The sequence below is a fragment of the Lineus longissimus genome, chromosome 13, assembly GCF_910592395.1.
Source record: "Lineus longissimus chromosome 13, tnLinLong1.2, whole genome shotgun sequence".
Lineage (NCBI taxonomy): Eukaryota > Metazoa > Nemertea > Pilidiophora > Heteronemertea > Lineidae > Lineus > Lineus longissimus.
In genome coordinates, this window is record NC_088320.1 from 12,690,119 (window position 1) to 12,707,347 (window position 17,229).

General features: G+C 38.3%; 1 protein-coding gene across 6 annotated transcripts in view; it reads left to right on the top strand.

Annotated features, from left to right (window-relative positions):
• The window catches only part of LOC135497818 (uncharacterized), a 205,727-nt gene that overhangs the window by 19,248 nt on the left and 169,250 nt on the right, over positions 1 to 17,229 (top strand). For 2 of the 6 annotated variants that reach the window (XM_064787754.1, XM_064787753.1), the window contains exons 2-3: positions 1,719 to 1,763; positions 2,090 to 2,786. The exons of 1 other annotated variant lie outside the window; for it this stretch is intronic. The gene's annotated coding sequence lies outside the window, so the exon portion shown is untranslated. Of the gene's footprint in view, positions 1 to 1,718; positions 1,764 to 1,939; positions 2,006 to 2,089; positions 2,787 to 17,229 lie in introns of those variants that run through there. 3 more of the 6 variants (XM_064787755.1, XM_064787756.1, XM_064787757.1) reach the window with 3 other exon arrangements.

Genomic DNA, 17,229 nt, shown 5'->3' on the forward strand with positions numbered 1-17,229 from the left:
ACAAAAAGGCCTGTAAGGGCTTTTGTTAAAATAGCTTAGAATTACCTACATTCCTACCACCACAATACATATATTCTCATGTTGGTATACTGCGTTGTTGCCTGACGGGATTTACGAGTATTTATTACTTGTTAATGGCATTCGCAAAAAGCAGGGCTATTATTAAGCCGCTATACATCCGTGTCCAACCGTTTGTCATGTCATGAGAGATCTTATCACACCATTATTGTTATCACAATACTGTCACTGCGGAGAAAGTATAGATCGGAGACCTATTATTGCGAATTCGTGTTGTACATAGACTTGTCCCCGGTAAAGGTCCTGTACGGCATGTACGCTTATGCATTGAAGGCCTATTTGGTACACTGATGTGAAAGTAAATATTGTGACCTGTTTTAAAGGTCCCGCCCTATTGTTCGACAATGGTTCAGTGATTTCAAATACCTGACGGGCTCATCTTGCCTATAGGTGTATTGTCTCATGTGTGAATAGTTTCGACGTCCTGTGAGAGGTGAGAGACCCCTATTGGCTACTTCGTGTAACTTTATTTTGCCTACATAGCTGCTGCCTATAGCGTCCCTTTAAACACTATGAAGACTGTGACACTGGTGTGAAAGTAAATATAGTCCACTATTTAAAAGTCCTGGGCCCGGTTGTTCAAAAGAAGAAATACATTTTTAAAGATAAATTAACGTTAAAATTCCTGACTTGGCGTTAAGATAGCGTCAAGTTTTATTTTGAGTTGTTCAAACAATATTAGCCTAACATTGGCGTTATCTTTAACGTTAGATTTAACTTACCTAAAACCCTAAGTTAAATCTAACGTTATCTTTAACTTGATTATCTATACCTACCATGGCAACTAACATCAGTGAACCAAGATGCAATATTTACTAACATTAGCGTTAGTTTACCCTAGCGTTGTTTTGAACAACCCAAATTTAACGCCAAGTTAGCTAACGCCAAGTTAAGGAATTTAACGTTGATATTTGACTTAACATCAATGAAATTCTTTTGAACAACCGGGCCCTGTTCTATTGTTTGATGGGATTTCATGAATAGCAATATGGGCCCAGGCTTATACATCGTAGACGTATTACAGTCATTTGAAAGTCAGTATAGTCTTCAAAGGTCAGGCGGGCGCGTCGATTTTAATAATAATATACAATGTATAATAATGATCACAATATTGAAGATAAGAAGAAGAATTCCCAAGCTTGTTGGCTTGGGAAGCCTAGTGATTCACCTTCCCTAAAGAATGCATAAGATTCGAGACATGTCCATTAAAGGGGCACTATAGGCAGCATCTTGGTAGGCAACATAAAGTTACACAAAGTAGCCAGTGAGTCTCTCACCTCTCACAGTTTGTCCTAACCTAGTCACGCCTGTAACAGGGATACATTCAGTGATGAATCAAATAAGACCTAATGCCCTTACTCTGTTTATAAGTCAGCTAACGTTGACCAATTTGACCCCCTGCTCCTACATAGTCCCCCTTTAATAGTAAACTATAGGCAACAGCTAGGTAGGCAAGATACAGTTACACAAAGTCGCCAATAAGGGTCTCTCACACAACAGTATGTTGAAACTATGCACACGTGTTCGAGTGAGTGATAAATCTAACTCCTCCCTCCCCACCAACCCACCCCACCCAAACGAACGGCCACCCCTTTAAAGGGAGACTATATAACTCACTCGTACTCGTATGGTTTTTGCAGGTCAGTCGTCAGTTGGAGAAGGTCTAGTTACTCAACGGTAATTCAGTACGTATTTCCGTAGTTGGCGTACGCCTTTATTCCAATAATCCCAAGAACGGGCATCAGAGAAGCTAGGATAGCAGCCAACGCCATCTATAATTGTTCCAAGAAACCATGATCCAATGAATCGACCGCTATTTTGATATCGTCATTATGATCGCTCCGCCTGTTCGCGTGGTGGCGTGGTGGTGGCGTGGTGCCCGTGGTGGCGTGGTGCAAATACCGCCTGCCCAAATAGCGGTGCAAGTGTATGTGCTAATGTGGCATGGAAGGGGATTGTTTTCATTTATTTCTATTTCTATAATTCTAACTTGTATCGTTTGTTTTTTCAGGTTATCATCAGGACACACGCACGTACGTGCATGTACATGGTAGGCCGCCCGCATGCTTGGACATGGCATTCGTGCTTTTGTACATGTACTTACACTCATGATCCAGCACTTCCGATGTTCTGCTACAGACTGACGGCAGCGGCACTGTTTCGCCGAAGACTATCATGTTATCATGTTTCTGGCAGACTTCTGAAGGGTGTTTCGGACGTTTGGATTTCTCTCGGCCACCTGGCTGCTGGGGCGCGGTGGTCTTTTTTGAAAACATGGACGCTTCTGTTTTTGTTCATGCAGTTCAGCTTTTTCGAAATTTTCGAATCAGGCCTGGGTCAGACGGCAAGCTATGCGAGGATGTAATGTAGTTAATCAGGTTCGCTGGGATGTATGTTACTTCTGGTAATGTTCAAGTGTTATAGGATATCACAAGTCATAAATTATGTGTTGGCTACGTTTTGAACGGACAAGCAAGCTGCAACAAGAATGGGTAAATTAAATAAACACTTGACCTATTTGGAAAATGCGTCGGTCTCTACTTTTTATACATCATTCAAATTCACTTAAACTTGAATACCGCGTAATCGCGATGATATGTCACATCTCGTCATATTAAAGTCGATAACGCTATAAATATTGCTTTCGGCTGCCACGCATTTCACTTCGGTACTCTCAATCCACCCAGGCTGACTACTTCGTATTTAAGGTAGGCGACAGTTTTATCGTTGAAAATTCCATTTTATGAAGCGTCTGGCCCTTGAAATGGTGTAAAATTGGTCCAAAATAGGCCTGATGTGTGTCAAGTTCGCCTGGTCATAGGTTGGTGGACAATATTCTTTTTCGTAAAGCCACCGTGATAGCCAAGGTAACATTTATCCTACTCTTTACCAGAAATACATGACCAGGCCTGTACATCACAGCGATAGTCACTACGAACACCAACTCTCGTTTTATTCTCGGAAAACTCTCGAAATCTGCATCGCTCACGAAATCTCTCGTAAATCACTCGTAAAGTACAGGGACGCCTAATCGGATTACACGCTCAGTGGCGATGCCTCTCGTAAAGTCTCGAGTTCTTGAATTCCGAGACCTTTCGTCAGTTTTTCGATACCTTTCGACAGTAAAATCTATTAAACGGTTATTTACATGTTGGTTTGCAGGGGGCGCGATAAGTCCGACAATTATGATCAGCGTGCTCAATATTTATGATAGTTGTCAGTTCCACAATGAAACTTAGGAGGCGGATAAGATATGACGTTGCCTATCTTTTGTAAAAAGTCATCTATGCGAACCATGCAGAGGCAATTCAATTATTGAGTGTCCTTCCCGGGCAGGCTCTTCCCCTATCATAATTATGTTGATGACAATCGATGCGTTTATTTAACGCGTTGGTCTTTGATGATTCCAAATAAGCATTAAGAAATAAACATTAACCTCATTAAGTGTGTTATAAAAAGAAATGTTATTTTAGGATTTTACCCGATCTGCAATGCATGGTATGCGTGCGTCTATATGACACCGTTGACGGTCGCTATCAGTGTGAATCGAGTTTAGCCAAGTTCGTATCAGAGCGATTCCTCGAGCTCGCGTCAGTGTATTGTACACTTTTTTCCGCGCCACACTTTCGCAAGTAAAAGCGGAGATAGCCTGGTGCGTCGACATAGCGTTTTGTATTAGTAGCGCGTTTTATATTAGTAGCGCTGTGCTTCAGAAATTAACAGTAAAAACGTCAGTCTGTCATTACTGCAGCCTCTGAACAGACAAAATCTTAAAACCACCGGATGCCATCACCTTTTTATTCATATGTAAATAAACCGCAGTATCAATAAATGGTTCATGATATTTGCTGCTCGGTTGGTGCATTAGGCAACAAAACGGCAAAATAGCTGTCAATCACATTATCATTTAGCCATTACTGTTAAAGACCCTTATTCGTCGGTGATTACCTCGCAATATACGACATCGGATTATCACACCAAACTACTAATTTCTTTTTTTCTAAACTGACCTTTTTATTTGGACAGTTTATTGATCGTTTAAAATTACTGCACACGCAATTGTTAACGCTTCCATGCCAACGTAATGTCGCTTATTCATGTACTTATGCTTTATACTTTTATATGACTGAAGATATAAGGCAAGTAGAAAGCTGACATGGAGATTCGTGCCAACCATCTATTAGTTTCAAATATAAACCAGAAAATGTCCAAGCCACCACAAAAACATTTCGTGCTCTGAACTTTCCAACGTTAAATACGGGAAGTGTGCTGAAGACTTTAAGTTTGAATATTTTTTGGGCTTCAAAGTTTTTGACTATATCTAAACCGAACATGTTTTCTCTTATCAACGAAGTTTAGTGCAGCAAACTGCATAATTGCAAATTCCTATAGAGCCCATGGAATGTTTTTCTTAGCGTTTTGTTGGATTGTAAACATTCACTTGGTTTTGAAAAGGGCCATCAAAGTCACACTATGAGAAAGATTTACAACATATTTGTCAACGTAACTGTGGAGTAATTAGGGACACCATTCCAAAGAAGGGATGTGGGCCGTTTATTGAGAATATTCGAATGGTTCTTTCGTATTTCTCTGACTGGGGTAACATGGCCGATACAAAAATGTCCAAAACTGAAAATCATGACTTTGAAACGAAAAAAAAGTCCCAACTTTAAGTCTTAACGCAAGGAGGATACCGCGGTGACGTCACGGCTTTTCCAAGATGGCGCTGCATATTGTAAACAAACTCGATCCACGGCCAAGGGAAAATCAAGTCATCAAAAAAGTTAGATATTTCGCATCAAGTCAGAGTTATTAGTACTTTTCTGCTATGAAATAAGTCTTCAGACAATAAGCTATCATTTGAATAATGAAAAGTGCTGTTTTGATGGGGAAAAATAAGGTTTTTTAAACCAAATAGCAGGCACCGATCTTCCAAAATTAGCGATGGTTTCAAAACAGTCTCCCAGATATGGGGCAATCTCTTCATTATCATAATGGGATGTGGAGGCATGTTTACAGATTTTACAAGTTCGAGACCTGTAATACCTAAAACTCGCATAGATCCCCATAGATCCCCTCTATTTGTCGAGTTAGCGCCCCTGTAAGATCATGCATTTTCGGACACTAGAACGAAATCTTCCTGCGGATATCGCGGTTTCGGTGATGATTTAAGGAGACATTGACTGTTCTTAGAGTTGTATGGGACAGAAATGAGTTCATACTTCATGAATACATGAATATATTATGATATGGGCGGGCTTCTAAGTCAAAACAATAACAAACTCAACTGCATCTCTACTGTATATTGCGTAGTGTATTGCCTAGTGTATTTCGTAGTGTATTTTAGCGGAGACATTATTTCCGCACTTTGGCCACGCCAAACGTCTTTTTTATTCGTGGAAGTTAATCTGCTCTGTAAATTTTATTTTACACAGGAAGAATCCACACTAGGTATTGCAATATTTCATGTCTATTGGTGTTTTTGTGTACAGGAGCGCACCAGACAGTGAGACATGGAGATGTGTTCAGTGCTGGTGCTGTCAGTAGACTGATTCTGATTGGCCATAGCGATCACTAATATGGGTCAGGATCACGTGATGTGACGTCACCGCGGTATCCTCCTTGGTCTTAACGGCACTTCTCTTTTGCGTATTTTAAAGTGAAAATTTCAGAACTTGATGGAGTTTTTGTCGGACTAAACCTTTTCTGGTTTTTGTTTGAACTGGATGGATGGTTTCACACAAATTCATGTATATATTCTACTTGCTTCATTTGCAATACTCGGTCCTCAGTGATATCGGGTCATAAAGGCGAAGTACCCTGCGTATCGAGGCTTTAACCCTTAAAATGCCAATTTTATACAGAAATCAAACTTTGGGCACGACTCACTGGAGGGGCAATGTATCAAACTGGCAGCATGCCCTTTGGAAGTGCCCCACATATGAGCGATTAAAATCGGCTGAAACGATAATTGCTCGTTGTTTGTGTCGACTTGCCTCCATCACCTCCGGTCATACAACAGAAGAAATACGAGTAATCTTCATCTACGAGTATCAATATAAACAGTAATCACAACATATAGTATTGTTGTAAAAAGAATTAGTATGTCATGAAACTATTCCATTGACATCACTGTATTATAATCTTAAACTTTAACATGTTTAACGTGATTTTTAATGAGCTAGTGGCAGGAGAGTTTATGAACGGGGTGGTTGCATGGGGGGGGGGGGGGGGGGTAGCTTAAGGTTCACACGACGACAAGGCCAACTCAACAAAATGGCAGACATATGGCAGAGGACTCAATGCTTTCTGAACAGGTGACGGACAAATGCAGGAGATTTCTGAAAACTCAGCAAAGCATTTTAGACCAGTGACCTCTTATGCACGCCCAATTAAACAGAAAGTGAGTATAGCATTTGGAGACGGAGGTAATTCCCTCATCACACCAAGTCATATGAACGGTAGTTGATAAAACTTGGAATCAGTGAAACCCTGTGACCTGTGCTAAACCATGGAATAGTCAGTACTAAACCGTGGAATCACTGTGCAAGTACCGCGTGAAATCGGGTGCGTTCCTTCCACAATTTTTACCCTTCCAACTGCCAATCTCGTCCCAGCTGACTTAATTGATAGCAATTTGCCAGTAGTTCCAGAAACCACCTTTTTGTGGAGGATGACGTCATCATGGAATGCATTTGAAATGCGTTGTTGTCGTTTAAAAATAAACTTATATTTTTCTTGATTAGTAGTCGAAAGAGCCTGGTGTATTCAACCCTGTCAAAAGCTTAGGACGCATCAAGCAACATAGCGTAAACTTGTCCTCCACCATTTAGATAATACTGTATAATTTCATTAACCGCATTTGTACAATTTGTAGTAGAAACACCAGCTTTGTAACCGAATTGCATATCAGACGACATCAATTGCTCCTTGCATTTCTCAAGTATGATTGTTTCTAGCAATTTACAAAGAGGGCTATTTAGGGCTATAACCCTGTAATTTGCTGAGTCCCATATTGACTTCTTACCATTTTTAACGATTGGAATAATAGTGCTTTTCAACATATCATCAGGTAAATAACCATGTTACCCCTAATAGTTTTTTCTCTCTAAAATAATTTAACGTAACTCCTGGTTTAATAAGTTTAAAAAATAGTAAGGATTGTCTAGGACTGATAAATAATCCACTATCGTTTTACCAGAATCAATTTAAACTGGCTGTATGGTTTGCAACAATTGGTTGTCGGATTTCAATTGATGACCATTTAAACCACAGTAATACAATGATAAGACCATTTTACAGATTTCATGCTTATTATCAAATTTGTAAAATCATGAAAATGTTGCAAATTCCTTTACCAGGTGAAAACTTTTCAATGAAGTTAACAATAGCATAAATCATAATAAACTAGAACAGTTATTGAGTGAGTTTAAGCTAAATGATGAATATGATTTATCAGTGTTTAAAAGTAATGAGGGGTGGACTTCCTGGAGTGTACCGGATTACGATCCGAAGATAACAGATCCAGGTTATTACATCAATAATTCGAAAATTAATTTCTTTATGATGCAAGTGTATATGAACAGAATGCCACCAATGTTTAAGTCTGATTGGGATGTAGGTATGTCTAATTTTAAGTATCCAGATACCTTCATCAAGGATCATGTCAGTAGACATAAAAATGTATTTGATATGATAGAACAGAAACCATGTCGAACATATCAACAGTTTATGACTATTGAATCATCAGGTTTTTCGAATCCAGGGATAGAGAGATTGAATGACTCTATCAGGGCATTTGTGTACTGTCTTTTGGGATCACAGGGAGAAACTAGAACACCGATAGTTGGAATACCCGGGACAGAATTAGATGCTCAGATGGAGTTTAAAAAGCTGCTAAAGGATGCAATTGATAAACATGTGGATATTCTGACCTCAATTCTAAGATATCAGAATGCTGTCACCAAAACACATACAAGACTAGATTTTGTAATAGGACCTGGCCTGTACATCATAGGGTCAAACATTGTTCTTAATGTAGGTAAGATAGATAACTACAATAATAACATCTTGATAGCTCCAAGTAATGCTTAACCTGGTATTAACGATATCAATAAAAAGAAGAAAGTAGCAACACCACGTATGGAAGGAGACAGTATTAAGAAAATAAAAGTTAAGACTAATGTTGATAAAGTTCATGATCCTCCTTTTAAGACGACTGTAGAAGAAAATAGACAGAACTAGTACTGATGTTCCTATTAAGGATATTGTTACTCCTTTCACTATTAAAAATGACAATGAAACGCATGATACAATTAAGTTCATGATGTATGCAGTCTCTGGAACATTTATTGTTTTTATGATTATGTGATAACAATTTATGTGACAGCAATTTATGTGATAACAAAATATGTGATTTCTGATAAGATAATTTATGATGAAATAATTTCTGATAAGATAATTTCAGCAATAATAAATATGTATGAGGGAGGTGAAGATTTTGAAATGGGGGAAATGGGTGGTCTTAGACCAACTGAAACTATTGATGAAAGTATGGATGCTAATATTTGAAATAGAATTCGTGAAACTAGTGATACAAGCTACAGCACAAATGTAAGTAATTTAACTATTGAGAATAAATTCTCTACACCAGAAAGAGCAAGAGGTATCGCAACATATCTTGTGATACAAGAATCAATTTACACAGAAATTGAGTCTAAACTTGATAAAGCATTGAAAAGATCATATTGGAATTATGACGATAAAAAACTGAGTAATCTAGCACCACGTATTTATGTTGAAAATAATAAACTTTATCATTTACCTGATGAAAAGGAACTCTCTAGTTTTACTGAAGAAAAAAAAAAATCTAAAATGAAAGAAATAGATATTATATCAGAAGATGTGAAGAAGAAAAAAATGGTAAAGGCAATTTCTTTAACCTATGGTACTAAAGGAAAGTTCTATTCTGAAAGTACATTATCAAAAGAATTTGGTGTAACTTTTGCTGACAAGATTAAAGAAATGATCCAACCAGATTCAAGACCATATGTTCCAGGTGAAACAACAGTGCCTATGGAAGGACCAGCATCTGTAAGACAACATTTATTATCAGGTGAAACACAGACAGAAATCGATGAAGTTATTAAATCACCCAAACCAATATATAGGTTGATTGATGCAACTGATGATGAACTTAAAGAATTAGGTTTCACAGAGTATGCATTTAGGGAACTTAAAGGATTAAAAAAGGCTGGTGATATTCTTGCTACAGTAAAAGTGGAAAAGGATATGCAGATAATGGAACTAAAAGAACAGCTTGAAAATTTACAAAGAGACTATGTAATACCGGTAGAAGAAGATGTTGGAAAAATAGACGAGTTGAAAAAAGAAATAACTGAACTAGAAGACAAACTGTATGAAGAAAAAGCAAAGGTATGGCGGATTGACAGTGAGAGGGAGTCACAAACTGAAAGTGCTAAACGTTTAATAAAAGATGTATTAATTAAACCAGATTCAACTATTTCACTAAATGATAGAATTAAGTTACTTTTTAAGAGTGACAGTTTAACCATTGGTGCCATAATATCATCTGTAGTTATGATCTTCACAACTCTTGGTTTTATCATCAGTAACACTTTAAAAGATGTCCGTAAACCTACACCACCAGGACCTAAACCTACACCACCAGGACCTAAACCTACACCACCAGGACCTAAACCTACACCACCAGGACCTAAACCTACACCACCAGGACCTAAACCAGGACCAGGACCAGGACTAGATCCTAAACCAGACCCTAAACCAGATCCTAATCCAAAACCGTCAATACCAGATCAAGTAAAAGAAGGTTTCAAGAAGTTTGCTAATTGGCTTAAGGAACTGGCTAAGAAAGCAGCTTCTGCTTTACCTGGAATAATCGGGTCTATTGTCTCATTCCTATTGAAAACAGTGGCTAGTGTTGTTGGTTTTCTGACTGAGCACATGATAATAACATTGATTAGTATTATTGGTTCAATAATCTATGGATTGATAGGTGGATTTAGAGCAGTAAATGAATGTAGAAGTATTAAGAAGTAATATTGAATCATGATTTGATAGCTCAGTAATAGTAAGAAGTAAAAATTCATTATTACTTCTTAATATGGTGACTCATGATTTTACATTAATAATAAATAGAATGGCAACAGGATATTTATTAAACACTGATAGAGTACATAATATTCCACTTGGTTTGAAAGCTGATAAAAAAACATCACATTATCACTCATAACCCCTGAACTGCTAATCCAAAGGAACACTGTATGTTAGAATACCGGCATTGGAAGAGAATACATTCTTTGTACAAAAATCTCCTTATCTTTCTGCTGATGTCACCATTTCCGGGGATTCCAAAAACAGTGTGGTTAATAACCTCGGTAGAAACCAAATATCAAAGATGGTAATTAATTGGGGAACAGAACAGGTATCTGATCTAAACGAATACAATCATTATTTAACATTTAAAGAGTTGTGGTTAACAGAAGAGGAAAGAAACGATAGGGTGTTTCAAGGTATTCAATCAGACAATCTAAGGAAGTTAAGATCTGGTGTAACTGAAGCTAATGTCACTGGTGAAACTAGTGATGAAAAGACACTTAAGAAAGTGTTTGGTAGCAAATACAAGATACCATTAGATTTTGAACTGTTCCACAACCATGCTCCATTTTACAAGTTTCCAATTTCCGAGGATGTGATTATTGAGATTACATTAGCACCCAAGGAGGAAATAATAGTAACAGATAAAACTGTATCTATGAACTACAAACTTGAAAATATCTGTTTTGAGTATGACACATTATCTAATAAGATGATTGCAAGTCAACTGAGTATCAATACAACTCTGGATTTTCAATATTTTACGATTGGGTAGACCATTTTAAGACAGTCGATGTTACTTCAAATGAAACATTAATAAACGAGAACATAAATTTTCCAAGGATGTCAATTAGAGGCATATTGCTTCTATTCGTGTCTGATTATGCCGATGGATCTAGAGTTTCTGAGATGTTTGAAAACCCAAATATCACTAAAGTACAGATTACAATAGAGGGTGTTTCTAATCAGGTGTTCCCAGAAGGAATGAGAATGATGGATCAATGGGATGAGATAAAAAAAACACTTCATGTCAGAGGTTTTTAAAGAAAACTCATGACTGTTACATGACAATGAAGAAGTATTATGGTGATTCAAATCACTACGGGTTGTGGTTGGACTTGAGATCCACAGTTCTGGTAAGAGACTTCAGAACACAAAGGATGGAATCCAGTTATCAATAACAAAAGAAACAGGAAATGGACCATACAAAATGCACATATTCGTTGTTTCTGATACTCAGGTAAACATCCAGAATTCACAGATTGCTTCTTTACAACATTATTTCAGAACAAAGTCCAGAGAGCAGAGTTCGATTCCCAGGAAAGAAAGACATAATCAATACTCTGTATCAAAGTGTACTATTAGCAACAACAACTATTGGTTATGCTTACTTACTAAGAAGGTTTTTAAGAATTAACATTGGTTCACCAAGTTATGCAAACCTAGAAGAGATTCTTAAACTGGGTGGAACATTAGAGTACCTTTATGACCAAGGTATCTTACCCAGAAACATAATGAAGTAACTTTTACATTAAGTTAAATAAAATGAAAACTGTGTTAAACATTGATTCTAGCGAATACCCAGAACAGATTTCAAGTGATTTAGTTATTAATCTCAACAAAGAAATTCAGAATGCATCTAGTATTAGTTTAACTTATGCATGAATACCTTGTTCCTTTCACAACATAAGTGAAGCTGGGAAGAACAACAAAATCCAGATAAGAGATAAATACATGATACTTATTATGATACCTGATGGTCTTTATGACTTAGAACAATTATCTTAAGTAGATATGCTGTTAGATTTGATTTAGAAGAACTCACTGGTAAGACTATCGTACACTTACTTAAGAGAAGATTTGAGAATAGATATCAAATTATGTTTATGGATAAAAGTAATGAACTGTTTGGTTTTAAGTGTCAGTTCGTGGTTGGACCATGCAAAATGTGCTAAGGTGGTGTCCCACCAAAATCAATGAAATTTGGTGGAGACATACCTATACCTAAACTATACCTATACCTAAACTATAAAGAATATAAAATATGAGCAAATTCGATTCAGGGGTATGCCCAAATTTAGACTCGATAGTTTCAGGGCCCAGCGGGTGGCCATTTTTTCATGTACTTCAAGAGGCCTCATTGAGTACTCATAGAAAAAAAACAGTTTTACCTGTGTTACTCCAACTTGGCAAGGTCCTTTCCTATCATATTATCTACCTTTCCATAGAAGGTCATAAAAGATATTGGTAGCATAAGGGAGAAATGGCAAAAACCACACCCCCTACCCCCAAAAGGCCCATCTTCACATGCCCATGTTCAGGGCCCATTTACCCGGCTTCTGCGGGTATTCAGATCATGTGACTTGCCAGGGATTACAGGCAGGACACATGCTTACACAATCTGAAAGAAAATCCTTGCCCGCGATTATCGTTTATGAGTGGTGGTCCTCTTACGTAAGTTCATTCATAGGCCTTTTAGCACAATTCATACAGTGCTGCCATCTGTTGTCAACTTATAAAACTAAATTTTCATTCCACTTTGGCCAGATGATATTTTTCAACAGTGATGCACAACATGGGAGAATAAATGGCTGAAATGTAGGCCTACCTACAATGTAGGAGGAAACCAGAATATCCTGAAATCCTTTGTTCTTCCCATTTAGAGTCCGAAATTTATGGGATTTTCTTATTTCCAGTCACTTGACGACCCAGGCTAGGGCCAAGTCCTCTGAAGATGAGATTTCTTCTTGCTGCCTCCAACATCAAGGCAATAAGCTGGCAGTCCTTGCGTAATGTACTTGAGCTTGACATTTTGCTTCTCATTGGCATATTTCTATGCAACAGATAAACAAAAGGAAACCTTTTGTTTTTCAATACAAATCTACTATGTTTATTTTTTTATACAGAAATGACAGACTTTTATTTTCGATATCCATGTACAAAATGAAATATTAAATGAAGGCATTCAAGCTTCAAGCACTAAAAACACGACAGAAAATATTTTTGATACGTACAAAATGAAATAATAAAGGCACCCAAACTTCAGGCACTGCAGACATGACAGAAAATGTTTTTGAAATATGTACAAACAAAATAATAAAGGCATTCAATTCAAGCTTCAAGCACTCATTACAGACATGATAAATAAACTAAGTTTGATTATGTACAAAAAGAAATAATAAAGACATCCAAGTTTCGAGAACTATGTGCATGTAAGTGGCTTGGGTATAAGGAACTGGAATACTAGTAGTCAGTGACAAGTTTTGACAATGATGCTTATGTGCGTTATGTGCGATACTGGGACGAGTAAATAATGAACCATGTGAATACAATCTCCAGCATTATTATAATCACACATACCTAAACGTACCAAAATATTATTCTAATTTGTTCAATACATGTAATCTTCCCCAGTCTACAAATCAATTTGTTCAATGATCTCAGCACGCTGCTTGGACCTCGTCATCATTGAAGCTGCCAACTGGTGGTCATCCTCGGAGTACTTGTCCGCTGTCTCTCTTGTCAAACGCCCGCATTTCTCCTGGGCAGCAAGACGCGAGAAATAGCTACTGACTTGCTGGGTGGTCAGCCAATCATCCCTCTCAAATTGGTTCTTAATCTTTTTGGCCACAAGGCCAGGGTTCTCCTTTTTGCCAGTTTTGGCACCTCGCATAAACTCTTCAAACAAGAAGTCCTTTACTTGTTGAGCAAATCGTTTGCTCTGTCGTGGAGCCTTCACCGCCCATCCAGCAGGAACAGGATTGGTTGCAGGCGACATATCAGAGTCTCCAGTCATCATGGGACGCGTCGTTGTTGTGACGTCTGATACCGTACTGGCCCACTTCCTAGCAATTGTGTCAAACTTCGTGTCGATCGAATCCACAGAATGCTTGCCTGCAGCAATATGGAGATCAAGGTCCTCCTGGGTTTTGAAGGTTTTGCTGTAGGTCGGCTCCAAACAAGTAATGGTAACACTAACAGCCATAGTTACTGCAGACTGCCCAAGAGTACCAGCAAGGGTATTTGGACGCGCATACTCCACAGCAAAGGCCACTTTGGTTGTGTCTTGTGCCTTCTTGTTCTTCAACAGTGTCTTGTAGGAAAAGCGCTGTGGAGTACCAATCTTGTAACCACATGTTACCTCTAGCCCATCATGCTGGTAGACAAAGTTAGTGAACTTTGTTACGCCTTGCCATGACAACCTCTCCACCATAACCTCTTAGTGAATTTCTACCACTGCCATGTAGCAACCTTTGATGGAGCTGGCACAGTGTGCCTACCAGTTGATGTTGAAGGGAGAGGCTGTAAACAGATCAGTGTGGAGGTGAAATTCAAGTTACAAAGACATTCAAGGCATGAAAATAAGCTTTTTGCTTCTGGAGCCAAAAACAGCTTCCAGAGTTTTAGAATTTCTCAATTTAGGGAAGCTGTTTGGTTTTTTGAAGAAGCTGTTTTCAGCAAATATTTTCAGATTTATTTTGAAGAAATTGATGATTTCAGCTGTACTGCTCCAAAGGTAGACCTGTCAGAACAACTTGAATTTATTATAAAAATACAACAAATTCAGCAATGGCGCGTACAATGGCCTTGGTATGCAGTCATTTGTTTGTTAGGTCTATAATTGTGGTGGTCGGGCCCTCTCTGCCTGCCTCGAAAGGGCCAATTCATCATGTTCATGAACTTGAAAGTACATTATGAATCTTACCTCTAGAAATGTCTGGGCCTGGGAGCCAAGGGAACCCTTCTTTTCTTCATTGTGTTGCTGTATGCAATCTCTACAAATCCCTGAAAAATATATAAAATACTTTACGTTACAGTGTCATTCATGTCATGATATCAGGCATTACCCGATCTTTCAAACTCAATTAATTGGGGGAATAAAAGCAACTAACTGTACCATCGGGCCGAGGGCCTACTCGAGACCAAATTGACAAACATATTTTTTAGATAAATCGTAGGCCTAAACAAGACGACATTTTAATCGGCAATGCTTACCTGACCCAACCGGCAACAGCACGTTCCGCGTTTCGTAGACTTCCCTGGAAGTTACACTACCGACACCGCGGTACGTTTTCCTCGTTGAGCATAATCGGTGAAGAGGGTGCTGGCACTTCCTGGGGGACGTCCAACACAAACCCAATCTATAGCGATGGTAAGGGCATATTGTCTTTTCTCTCAACAAAGGGCTTTGCAAGTCGAAATGTCCTGAACGAAGGGCAATCACTCAGTTCCCATTCAGAATCTGAGAATGCACAGTACAGTAGAAACTGCAGTGTGCAAACCTTTCAAATGCCGTCTCACATCCTTCGTGCACTGGTGCAAGGGTACCACACTGACATCACCTGGATATTTTTTTCATTAGTTCACAATCATACGAGTTAGATACAGCAAAAAATGAACATCTTAGACCATGAAGAGCCGGGCTTTCTTGACTTTCCATGGCCATAATGGCATGAATGACTGAAACCTGTGTTTTAGTTGGTTTTTTTTTCTCATAAACGTCTGTGGACTAATTCCACATGGGCCGTGGCTATGCCAGCCGATGTCCGAGCCCTATTTTACCCCTTTTTGGGGTGGGGATGAGGGGAGGATTGGATCCTACACTCCTATATGACGATGATGGTCATTTGAAACCCCTTCCACATGCCGTAAACTCTCAAAAATAGGTTATAAGGCAATAGCATGAAAAAGTGCCACCTGTTGTGAAACAGTGGAACTATCTCAAGAGTGGGAAAATATGGGTTCTTTGAGGACATACTATGAAAAAACTAAAACCGCGGGCAAGGTTTTGTTTTCGGCATATAATTGCAAAATTTTTAACCTTTACTCCAAACCAAACATCATTGGCCTCACCCCCGCAGAAGATGAGATTTTCGTCATGAAGTACTGCGTTGTTTTCACTGTTAGAGGGTAAGACCCTTTTCAGGGGGGTCTTGGCAGTAAACCCCCACCCCCAAAAAATTCAGACTACCATGAAATTATTCCTTTACAATCCCACTTTCATACTTTTATATGATATATTATATTTGTTTTGCATTCAAGCTGGAAAAAATCAAAATAAACAAGCATATTTTGCAGAGAAATAACTGCTTTTTTTATTAAAAAAGGGCCAAAAACGTTTCGGTCCCTTATTCCTGTTCTGAGTGATTAATCGAGGAATCACTTCAGCAATCATCATCATGCCTTAGGTTCAACTTATGGTCAATATACGGGCCGGTTCTGTTCAACCCCCACCTTAGCACTTTTTGCAGATTTTGCATGGTCCATCCACGAACTGACACTTAAACGTTCTGAATGGCCTCATTCTTCTCAAGATGGTTTGGTCGCAAGTGATTATCCAATGAATTTCAGACCAATAAACTATTTTGTTTTACACTGTGACATGATTAACAATGATAGAGTACTTGATAACGGGGAACCGTCAGATGTTCTGGCCATTAGACCGATAAAGAAAGCTAAACCAATAAAAATACCATGTAAATCAAGATTCAATAAAATAGAGATTAAATTAACATATGAATACGGTGACCTTATCGACCTTAATGGTTTTGATGTAAGATATCAATTGTTGATAAAGGGAATTCAAGCTAATTAAATGACAGGTATTGCTATGATGGTTGGAGGCGCTTTAGTCAACGGATTAGCATTCACAGGAACTGGTTACCTTTTTAAGGCACTAGACAAGAACGGTTACCAAGCTGAAACTAAAAGACATAATAGGGCTATGGAAGAGTTAAATAAATCATCAGAGGAATATGAAGAACATAGAAAGAATTCAGTTGACTTCGTTAACATTGAAATAAAGAGAGAGAACCAGGCTGCTATTGATTTTAATAATACTGACGCTGCGCTTACTCTTTACAGTCACTTACACCCTGATAAACCAATAACATTACCTAAGAAACCTAAATTAAGTGACTACTATCAACCTAGTGATGAAATGAAGAAATATGAGTACCTATGGATTGTCCTAGGTTTAGGATTAGGGGTCTATTACTTTTTTTTAGAAAGAGG